This window comes from Orcinus orca, chromosome 15 (genome assembly GCF_937001465.1).
Source record: "Orcinus orca chromosome 15, mOrcOrc1.1, whole genome shotgun sequence".
Classification (NCBI taxonomy): Eukaryota; Metazoa; Chordata; class Mammalia; order Artiodactyla; family Delphinidae; genus Orcinus; species Orcinus orca.
In genome coordinates, this window is record NC_064573.1 from 57,845,630 (window position 1) to 57,857,939 (window position 12,310).

The following is a 12,310-nucleotide window of genomic DNA, read 5'->3' on the forward strand; positions in this document are numbered from 1 at the left end:
GTGTACAGTTAGGAAAATTATATCTACGAAAACATTAGAGAAAGTTAACGTTTTAGGAACAATTATTCAGAAAAAAACCCCCTAGAACAGGCTCATTCTTTCCTCCATTCTACGAAAGAAGATCCCTTTGCTAAACAGCTCACTTGGGGATATGATTCTTGGAGTCATTGAACAATGAGTTTAGTGAGTTCAAGGAGTGACCTTTGAACAGACTGGAATATTAATCTCTTTACAATGTATATACAATATAAACTACCTCACTTGTCTTTCTTGGGAGAAAAAAATAACAGACGTTAACAATTTTTGTTACTGTTCCTGAATCTTATTATTTAAGTCACTTCAGTTAGCTTTCAGTGTACATTTAATAATATACATTTAATGATGTAAAATATTGTTAGCAAAAGCTTTAAAACCAAATACTCTGTAACTATGATGTGTGGTGTAGACGCTGAGAGAATCCGTGTCCCTTAGTCATTGTCTTGTGTGTTTAACTGTGCTGAATCACAGGTTTTCAAATGTAGAAATTCACTTCATCTTCTTTCATGCATTTTCAACCGCTTTCCCCACATTGCACTTGACTAAAAGTAGCGTGAGATTAAACTTCTATCAAGCATATTTCAACTGTTTTTCATAAATGTATCACATGTCTGAAAGGAATATATATTACAGGATTGAATAGTTTCTGTTTTCTGACAGGCACTTTCAACTGTTTTTTTTTTCCATAAATATGTCACTTAATAAAAAATAATATGACATGGATTAAAATGTTTCTTTCAAACATTTTCAACAGTTGTATACACACACACACACACACACATACACACACACACCCCTTAATTTAAAAATAACATCTTTTCTTTTAGGCATTTTCCAACTTTTCTAAAACTATGTGCTTTGATTGAAAAATCATGTTGTCACTAGGTTGCCAATTTTTTATGTTGTCTCCCATCTCAAAAGTTAATGTTCTTTCATCCCATCAGTTTCATTGTTAAGTATATGTATGTTGCATTTTATCCATAAAAATAAAGAGGAAAAAACTAAAAACATTATCATGAGAATTCTTATATTCAACTAGTCTGAGGTTACCGTGGTGCTGGTGAAAGAAAAGGAGCTTTAAATTCAAAAGGTTTGTGTCTGGGCCCAGTTTCTGTCACCTACTAGCCAGATGGTGGTCTCGTGCAAAAATCACGAGGCACTGAGGTAATGGTGGGTGTTTGTGCAAAAACTATTTACTAAACTTGTTTGAGTGCTTTTTAATCTGCGCTTAAAAAAAAAAAAAGAATCTTTTCAATAGATACAGAAAAGACATTTGGCAAATTCAGTACTCATTCATGATTTTTTTACACTCAACATTTTACTGTATACCAAAGCAAGGAAAAGAAATAATAAAAGGCATAAAGATTAGAAAAGAAGAAATAAAATAGTCTCCATTTGCAAATAATATGATTATTTATGTACAAAAGCCTAAGGTATCTTCAACTATTAGAACTAATAAGATAATTTAGCAAGGTCATGGAATACAAGATTATTATATAAAAATAAGTAGTATTTTTTATGCTAGCAGCAAGCCATTGGAAAATAAATTTTTAAAGCTTCCATTTAGAATAGCATCAAAACACAAAAAAATACTTGTGAGTGCATTTAACAAAATATATGCAAAACATGTATACTGAAAACTACTACTATACTAAAAGCAAAATATTTGTGGTAGAAATGAAAGTAGCTGAGTAAATATATAGATACAGTATGTTTCTAGATGGGAAGAGGTGGGTGGAAGAGAATTGGCAAGATGTCAGTTCTCCACAAATATATCTGTAGATTCAGTGCGATCCCACTGAACCTGGGCCCCCTGTATTGGGAGTGCGGAGTCTTATCCACTGCACCACCAGGGAAGTCCCTCTACCCCTGACTCTTGACTGTGGAGTGGGTGCTCTCCTCTGCTGGGCATCCTGGAAGCTTTTCACCCTGCTTGAGCCCAGTTGCAACCTCTTCCACTACATCAATTTGGAATCCTGTTGGCTGTAACAAGTGATGAAGTACATTAGCTCAATTCCAAAGATCTCTGCAAAATGGGGTTTGACAGCAAAGCATATGAGCAGATGGAAAAGACTCAGGAGTTCCCAGGGATGCTGGGGGCTTCCACAGACCTGCTTCTCTTATCATCCCAGCAGTAAATGACACCTTTCCTGACAGGCCAGACAGAAGTTGGGAGCAGGTGGAGGGCAGTCACCAAAGGTTCATCTGAGTTTTATCAACTAACAATCACATGCTGACTCCTACAGAGTGTCATCTTGTTTGTGAACTTTTATGCTCTAACACTTCATTCTCAACTGTTGCTCTGCATTTGTGTAACATTTTTATTACTGCACAGCAGCACAGCCCTTAGCTCCATGTCTTTAGATGACAGATGGGGAACAGGCTTTTCTACCATGTGGCCCTCACTATGTCACACTGCAATGGGGCAGTAAAAAGTTAGCCATAGAAGGAAATAATTGATAAATTGGATCCACAAAATTTTTTTTTTTAACATCTTTATTGGAGTATAATTGCTTTACAATGGTATGTTAGTTTCAGCTTCACAACAAAATGAATCAGTTATATATACACATATATTCCCATATCTCTTCCCGCTTGCGTCTCCCTCCCTCCCACCCTCCCTATCCCACCCCTCCAGGCGGTCACAAAGCACCGAGCTGATCTCCCTGTGCTATGCGGCTGCTTCCCACTAGCTAACTGCCTTACGTTTGGTACTGTATATATGTCCATGCCTCTTTATCGCTTTGTCACAGTTTACCCTTCCCCCTCCCCATAGCCTCAAGTCCATTCTCTAGTAAGTCTGTGTCTTTATTCCTGTTTCACCCCTAGGTTTTTCATGACATTTTTTTTTTAAATTCCATATATATGTGTTAGCATACGGTATTTGTCTCTCTCTTTCTGACTTACTTCACTCTGTATGACAGACTCTAGGTCTATCCACCTCATTACAAATAGCTCAATTTCGTCTCTTTTTATGGCTGAGTAATATTCCATTGTATATATGTGCCACATCTTCTTTATCCATTCATCCGATGATGGACACTTAGGTTGTTTCCATCTCTGGGCTATTGTAAATAGAGCTGCAATGAACATTTTGGTACATGACTCTTTTTGAATTATGGTTTTCTCAGGGTATATGCCCAGTAGTGGGATTGCTGGGTCATATGGTAGTTCTATTTGTAGCTTTTTAAGGAACCTCCATACTGTTCTCCACAGTGGCTGTATCAATTTACATTCCCACCAACAGTGTAAGAGGGTTCCCTTTTCTCCACACCCTCTCCAGCATTTATTGTTTCTAGATTTTTTGATGATGGCCATTCTGACTGGTGTGAGATGATATCTCATTGTAGTTTTGATTTGCATTTCTCTAATGATTAGTGATGTTGAGCATTCTTTCATGTGTTTGTTGGCAATCTGTATATCTTCTTTGGAGAAATGTCTATTTAGGTCTTCTGCCCATTTTTGGATTGGGTTGTTTGTTCTTTTGTTATTAAGCTGCATGAGCTGCTTATAAATTTTGGAGATTAATCCTTTGTCAGTTGCTTCATTTGCAAATATTTTCTCCCATTCTGAGGGTTGTCTTTTGGTCTTCTTTATGGTTTCCTTTGCTGCGCAAAAGCTTTTAAGTTTCATTAGGTCCCATTTGTTTACTTTTGTTTTTATTTCCATTTCTCTAGGAGGTGGGTCAAAAAGGACCTTGCTGTGATTTATGTCATAGAGTGTTCTGCCTATGTTTTCCTCTAAGAGTTTGATAGTTTCTGGCCTTACATTTAGGTCTTTAATACATTTTGACCTTATTTTTGTGTATGGTGTTAGGGAGTGATCTAATCTCATACTTTTACATGTAGCTGTCCAGTTTTCCCAGCACCACTTATTGAATAGGCTGTCCTTTCTCCACTGTATATTTCTGCCTCCTTTGTCAAAGATAAGGTGACCATATGTGCGTGGGTTTATCTCTGGGCTTTCTATCCTGTTCCATTGATCTATCTTTCTGTTTTTGTGCCAGTACCATACCGTCTTGATAACTGTAGCTTTGTAGTAGAGTCTGAAGTCAGGGAGCCTGATTCCTCCAGTTCCTTCTTTCGTTCTCAAGATTGCTTTGGCTATTCGGGGTCTTTTGTGTTTCCATACAAATTGTGAAATTTTTTGTTCTAGTTCTGTGAAAAATGCCAGTGGTAGTTTGATAGGGATTGCATTGAATCTATAGATTGCTTTGGGTAGTAGAGTCATTTTCACAATGTTGATTCTTCCAATCCAAGAACATGGTATATCTCTCCATCTATTTGTATCATCTTTAATTTCTTTCATCAGTGTCTTATAATTTTCTGCATACAGATCTTTTGTCTCCTTAGGTAGGTTTATTCCTAGATATTTTATTCTTTTTGTTGCAATGGTAAATGGGAGTGTTTTCTTGATTTCACTTTCAGATTTTTCATCATTAGTATATAGGAATGCCAGAGATTTCTGTGCATTAATTTTGTATCCTGCCACTTTACCAAATTCATTGATTAGCTCTAGTAGTTTTCTGGTAGCATCTTTAGGGTTCTCTATGTATAGGATCATGTCATCTGCAAACAGTGACAGCTTTACTTCTTCTTTTCCGATTTGGATTCCTTTTATTTCCTTTTCTTCTCTGATTGCTGTGGCTAAAACTTCCAAAACTATGTTGAATAAGAGTGGTGAGAGTGGGCAACCTTGTCTTGTTCCTGATCTTAGTGGAAATGCTTTCAGTTTTTCACCATTGAGGATGATGTTTGCTGTGGGCTTGTCATATATGGCCTTTATTATGTTGAGGAAAGTTCCCTCTATGCCTACTTTCTGCAGGGTTTTTATCATAAATGGGTGTTGAATTTTGTCAAAAGCTTTCTCTGCATCTATTGAGATGATCATATGGTTTTTCTCCTTCAGTTTGTTAATATGGTTTATGACATTGATAGATGTGCGTATATTGAAGAATCCTTGCATTCCTGGAATAAACCCCACTTGATCATGGTGTATGATCCTTTTAATGTGCTGTTGGATTCTGTTTGCTAGTATTTTGTTGAGGATTTTTGCATCTATGTTCATCAGTGATATTGGCCTGTAGTTTTCTTTCTTTGTGACATCCTTGTCTGGTTTTGGTATCAAGGTGATGGTGGCCTCATAGAAGGAGTTTGGGAGTGTTCCTCCCTCTGCTATATTTTGGAAGAGTTTGAGAAGGATAGGTGTTAGCTCTTCTCTAAATGTTTGATAGAATTCGCCTGTGAAGCCATCTGGTCCTGGGCTTTTCTTTGTTGGAAGATTTTTAATCACAGTTTCAATTTCAGTGCTTGTGATTGGTCTGTTCATATTTTCTATTTCTTCCTGATTCAGTCTTGGCAGGTTGTGCATTTCTAAGAATTTGTCCATTTCTTCCAGATTGTCCATTTTATTGGCATAGAGTTGCTTGTAGTAATCTCTCATGATCTCTTTTATTTCTGCAGTGTCAGTTGTTACCTCTCCTTTTTCATTTCTAATTCTATTGATTTGAGTCTTCTCCCTTTTTTTCTTGATGAGTCTGGCTAGTGGTTTATCTATTTTGTTTATCTTCTCAAAGAACCAGCTTTTAGTTTTATTGATCTTTGCTATTGTTTCCTTCATTTCTTTTTCATTTATTTCTGATCTGATTTTTATGATTTCTTTCCTTCTACTAGCTTTGGGGTTTTTTTGTTCTTCTTTCTCTAATTGCTTGAGGTGCAAGGTTAGGTTGTTTATTCGAGATGTTTCCTGCTTCTTAAGGTGGGCTTGTATTGCTATAAACTTCCCCCTTAGAACTGCTTTTGCTGCATCCCACAGGTTTTGGGTCGTTGTGTCTCCATTGTCATTTGTTTCTAGATATTTTTTGATTTCCTCTTTGATTTCTTCAGTGATCACTTCATTATTAAGTAGTGTATTGTTTAGCCTCCATGTGTTTGTATTTTTTACAGATCTTTTCCTGTAATTGATATCTAGTCTCATGGCGCTGTGGTCAGAAAAGATACTTGATACAATTTCAATTTTCTTAAATTTGCCAAGGCTTGATTTGTGACCCAAGATATGATCTATCCTGGAGAATGTTCCATGAGCACTTGAGAAAAATGTGTATTCTGTTGTTTTTGGATGGAATGTCCTATAAATATCAATTAACTCCATCTCGTTTAATGTATCATTTAAAGCTTGTGTTTCCTTATTTATTTTCATTTTGGATGATCTGTCCATTGGTGAAAGTGGGGTGTTAAAGTCCCCTACTATGAATATGTTACTGTCGATTTCCCCTTTTATGGTTGTTAGTATTTGCCTTATGTATTGAGGTGCACCTATGTTGGGTGCATAAATATTTACAATTGTTATATCTTCCTCTTGGATCGATCCCTTGATCATTATGTAGTGTCCTTCTTTGTCTCTTCTAATAGTCTTTGTTTTAAAGTCTATTTTGTCTGATATGAGAATTGCTACTCCAGCTTTCTTTTGGTTTCCATTTGCATGAAATACCTTTTTCCATCCCCTTACTTTCAGTCTGTATGTGTCTCTAGGTCTGAAGTGGGTCTCTTGTAGACAGCAAATATATGGGTCTTGTTTTTGTATCCATTCAGCCAATCTGTGTCTTTTGGTGGGAGCATTTAGTCCATTTACATTTAAGGTAATTATCGATATGTGTGTTCCTATTCCCATTTTCTTAATTGTTTTGGGTTCGTTATTGTAGGTCCTTTCCTTCTTTTGTGTTTCTTGCCTAGAGAAGTTCCTTTAGCAGTTGTTGTAGAGCTGGTTTGGTGGTGCTGAACTCTCTCAGCTTTTGCTTGTCTGTAAAGGTTTTAATTTCTCCATCAAATCTGAATGAGATCCTTGCTGGGTTGAGTAATCTTGGTTGCAGGTTTTTCTCCTTCAACACTTTCATTATGTCCTGCCACTCCCTTCTGGCTTGCAGAGTTTCTGCTGAAAGATCAGCTGTTAACCTTATGGGGATTCCCTTGTGTGTTATTTGTTGTTTTTCCCTTGCTGCTTTTAATATGTTTTCTTTGTATTTAATTTTTGACAGTTTGATTAATATGTGTCTTGGCGTATTTCTCCTTGGATTTATCCTGTATGGGACTCTCTGTGCTTCCTGGACTTGATTAACTATTTCCTTTCCCATATTAGGGAAGTTTTCAACTATAATCTCTTCAAATATTTTCTCAGTCCCTTTCTTTTTCTCTTCTTCTTCTGGAACCCCTATAATTCGAATGTTGGTGCGTTTAATGTTGTCCCAGAGGTCTCTGAGACTGTCCTCAGTTCTTTTCATTCTTTTTTCTTTATTCTGCTCTGCAGTAGTTATTTCCACTATTTTATCTTCCAGGTCACTTATCCGTTCTTCTGCCTCAGTTATTCTGCTATTGATCCCATCTAGAGTACTTTTAATTTCATTTATTGTGTTGTTCATCGTTGCTTGTTTCATCTTTAGTTCTTCTAGGTCCTTGTTAACTGATTCTTGCAATTTGTCCATTCTATTGTCCATTCTATCTCCAAGATTTCGGATCAACCTTACTATCATTATTCTGAATTCTTTTTCAGGTAGACTGCCTATTTCCTCTTCATTTGTTAGGTCTGGTGGGTTTTTATCTTGCTCCTTCATCTGCTGTGTGTTTTTCTGTCTTTTCATTTTGCTTATCTTACTGTGTTTGGGGTCTCCTTTTTTGCAGGCTGAAGGTTCGTAGTTCCTGTTGTTTTTTGTGTTGTCCCCAGTGGCTAAGGTTGGTTCGGTGGGTTGTGTAGGCTTCCTGGTGGAGGGTACTAGTGCCTGTGTTCTGGTGGATGAGGCTGGATCTTGTCTTTCTGGTGGGCAGGTCCACGTCTGGTGGTGTGTTTTGGGGTGTCTGTAGACTTATTATGATTTTGGGCAGCCTCTCTGCTAATGGGTGGGGTTGTGTTCCTGTCTTGCTAGTTGTTTGGCATAGGCTGTCCAGCACTGTAGCTTGCTGGTTGTTGAGTGAAGCTGGGTGCTGGTGTTGAGATGGAGATCTCTGGGAGATTTTTGCTGTTTGATATTATGTGCAGCTGGGAGGCCTCTTGTGGACCAGTGTCCTGAAGTTGGCTCTCCCACCTCAGAGGCACAGCACTGACTCCTGGCTGCAGCACCAAGAGCCTTTCATCCACAGGGCTCCTTAATTTGGGATGATTCGTTGTCTATTCAGGTATTCCACAGATGCAGGGTATATCAAGTTGATTGTGGAGCTTTAATCCGCTGCTTCTGAGGCTGCTGGGAGAGATTTCCCTTTCTTTTCTTTGTTCTCACAGTTCCCAGGGGCTCAGCTTTGGATTTGGCCCCGCATGTGCGCGTAGGTTGCCGGAGGGCGTCTGGTCTTTGCTCAGACAGGACGGGGTTAAAGGAGCCGCTGATTCGGAGGCTCTGGCTCACCCAGGCCGGGGGGGTAGGGAGGGGCACGGAGTGCGGGGCGGGCCTGCAGCGGCAGAGGCCGGCGTGACGCTGCAGCCTGAGGCGCGGCGTGCGTTCTCCCGGGGTAGTTGTCCCTGGATCCCGGGACCCTGGCAGTGGCGGGCTGCACAGTCTCCCCGGAAGGGCGTGTGGCTAGTGACCTGTGTTCGCACACAGGCCTCCTGGCGGCGGCAGCAGCGGCCTTAGCGTCCCATGTCCGTCTCTGGGCTCCGCACTCTTAGCCGCGGCTCGCATCCGTCCCTGGAGCTCTCTCAAGCAGCGTTCTTAATCCCCTCTCCTCGTGCACCAGGAAACAAAGAGGGACGTAAAAGTCTCTTGCCTCTTCGGCAGGTCCAGACCCCTCCCCGGACTCTCTCCCGGCCAGCCGCGGCGCACCAATGCCCTGCAGGCTGTGTTCACGCCGCCAACCTCAGTCCTCTCCCGGTGCTCCGACAAAAGCCGGAGCCTCAGCTCCCAGCCCCGCCCGCCCCGGCGGGTGAGCAGACAAGCCTCTCGGCTGGTGAGTGCCTGTCAGCCCGATCCTCTGCGCTGGAATCTGTCCGCTTTGCCCTCCGCACCCCTGTTGCTGTGCTCTCCTCCGTGGCTCCCAAGCTCCCCCACTCCGTCTCCCGAAGTCCCCACCCGCGAAGGGGCTTCCTAGTGTGTGGACACTTTTCCTCCTTCACAGCTCTCTCCCGCTGGTGCAGGACCCGTCCCTATCCTTTTGTCTCTGTTTAGTTTTTTCTTTTGCCCTAACCAGGTACGTGGGGGGTTCCTTGCCTTTTGGGAGGTCTGAGGTCTTCTGCCAGCGTTCAGTAGGTGCTCCGTAGGAGTTGTTCCACGCGTAGATGTCCACAAAATTTTAAGAAACTGAAAACATAGATTTATTGAAAAATATATAACACACTGGAGAATAAAAAAGGGAGTCTGGGGTGCAATTGTAATTGGTCATATTTTTTCTATAATCGAGGAATTCAACTAACCAGCATTTTATTGAGGATTTTCACATCTAGGTCCAAAAGTAAAATTGATCTATAATTGTCTTAGAATTCCCTTACCTTGTTTTGGAGCCAGGGTTGTACCAGACTTGTTGAATGGGTAGAGTAGCTTTCCTGTTTTTGTCCTCGGCTTTGCAACAGTGTGTGAGGGGTTTCAAGGAGGACTGGGAGGGAGGGGTTGCAAAAGGGCAGGAGGAAACTTCGGGGGTGATGGGTATGTTCATTATGCTGAATGTGGTGATGGTCGCAGGGATGGATACATTCGCTCAAAGTCATCAAACTGTACACCTTTAAGTATGTGCTGTCAAGTTTATTGTATGTCAGTTATTCCTCAGTAAAGCTGTAAAAGAAACCAACTGCACACACTTAGGCCTGGGCTCTGCGCTTGGGCCCCCAAACATGGTGCCCTGGACTCCCCTGTGACTGGACCCTGGAAAACGGCCAGGCTTCACCCACCGCCATTGCCTGGAAAACAGCACCAGGCAGAACACCAGGGACAACATTTAGATCGTGAGACTGTCCAGAAGGACAGTCAAGAATATCTCCTGTGCAAAACAATGATTTCCATTGGAACAACTTCTGGAAAGAGACCGAATCTTCGTGTGCTCCTTTCCAGGAGTCGGGAGAGTCCGCAGTTCCTCCCGCCAATGACCTCAAGGTTGGTTTGGAGGGGAGCACGAAGTCTCCACGTTTCTTCAGCAGGTTTGACTGCCGTTGCTGGGCTTCCAGGGGCCATGTCACAGCCAACACTGGACAGTAGTGACAACAGAAATGACTTACAAAGGCTTCCGGATTCCTTGGACACACAGCCTGTTGGGACATGCGGGGGGAAACCAAGATGTTTTACTTCAGCCTTCCCCGGGGTTCCAGAGGGATGTGTCGCTGGGCCAGTGTTCCTCTCAGGAGCACTAAGGATCTGAAGTCACAAACCCCACGTTCTTTAAGAAGGAATTACCAAAGCAGCCTTCACTAATTTACAGCAGGAATGAAGCAACACACAGGAGGACCCCTTATCTGATCTGCCTGCAATGGTGGAGGCATTAAAGGGGATAAACTGTGTTACATTTAATGCCTAGAGAGGGGCTGTTGGTCATTGCTATAATTCTTGAGATATTTCTTAGTCGGATAGTATCACTTGACAGATGTCTTACAACCATCAGGAAATAAAGGCAAAAACACAGTCTCCTTTCAGAATGACTTAGTGGTCAACGTGGTCTCCAGAGAAAACGGCCCCCAACTGCCAGGATAGCAGGCAGGAGATCAGGAGAGCTTGGGCCGCCTGGACAGACCTCAGGCCCCAAGAAGGCTAATTTCTCAAAAATGTTTCCCGGACAAAAATCAGCATTCATACATTGAGGCCTTTGGAAAGGCCTAAAGGTAGGAATAAAGGGAGTTTTCCCAGTTTGTGTTCTCCTACATCTCGACATGGGTAGAGTTGCTAGACAGAGCCTTGGCTTTCCACTCGGCGGAGGAGGACATTGCTGAGCCCAGCACGGCAGGGACCTCTGCAGCCCGTGTCTCTGAAACCAACAGGGAAGGTCCAGTGCTCACCCGGGCAGAGCAGGGCCTGCAGCTGCCCACACACATCGTGTGGATCATGCCCTCCAAATTGGACAGTTCATGGATTCCTCCACTGAGGGGACGTGGTTGCTGCTTCCTCGGGTGGAGAAGGAACCCTGTCCACCTTCCTTCAGTGAATCACAGCTCCTCAAGATGAAATGACAAAAGGCAATCATCCAAATAAGACATATCAGGGAACCAATGTGCCAAATGACATTCCCAGAAGCCTCCATCCTAGGCTAGCCCTCTCTCCCCTAACGCCCACCGCAATAGAGCTCTACCCGCCAGATGCATTAATATCGTTTCGTGAGGAAATGACACGCCTGCCTGCAAAAGAGCAAAGGCTTTCCGGAAAACCCATGGATTCAGCAAACTAACTCTCCGAACCCCACCTGGAGAAATCCCATCAACTCTTACCTTTACTGCAGGAATCCTTTCCAGCCTGTGTCAGCTACATCAAGCTCATCACCAGTTCTGAATAAACCGTCACTGATGGCGACCAAGGACAGTTATCTGAGGTCTGTCAAATCCACAGAGAACTGAAGTCCCTGGTCACCACCTGAACCTGACCTCACAGCAAGGGGACAAGCTGCTACCAGGCCCTGCATGGTGGTCTGTGCATGAAGTGAGGGAACTTGTGAAGGAGGCCGCTCCTCAGACTGTGGCACTCCTGGAAGAGCTCTGCAGTGGACATGGAACTGTCGAAGGTTCCTGAGGGACTGATGTGAGACTGAGGCTAGGGTAGCACGAATGCTGGTCCCCACATAAAGAGACATGACAGTCGACAAACTGTGAGTCCATCCAGACTGTGTGTACTTCTCAGGCGCACGGATGCCTTCTTAATGTTCAAGTGTGTGTGCTGCCCCAAGCTGTCTTCCTTTAGCAGAAGACCACCCCCCCTAAAAATTGTAAGACTGACATTTAAAATCTACTTCTCTAAAAGCTTCTCAAGGTATTAGTATACACAAATTTGAGTTCTATATATCTTAATTTTTAAAAATTGTACAGTTTACAGATATACTTTGTTCAGGAAAATGGAAAAGTTTTCTTGATTTAGGTAAATACATTTAGAACAGCTAAATCCCAAAGAGTAAAATATCAGGGATGAACATTTTCCATACGTAAGTCCACAAAAAAGTTTCCTTAGAAGAAAACTTGAAGAGGGAACTACATCGTGCTTTCTCAACCTGGCACTGTTGGTGTTTGGGTCCAGATCATTCTTGGCTGTGCAGGCTGTCCTGGGCATGGTAGGGTGTTAGCAGCACCCCTGGCCTCTCCCCACTAGATGCCAGAAGCCCCTCCCCTTTCT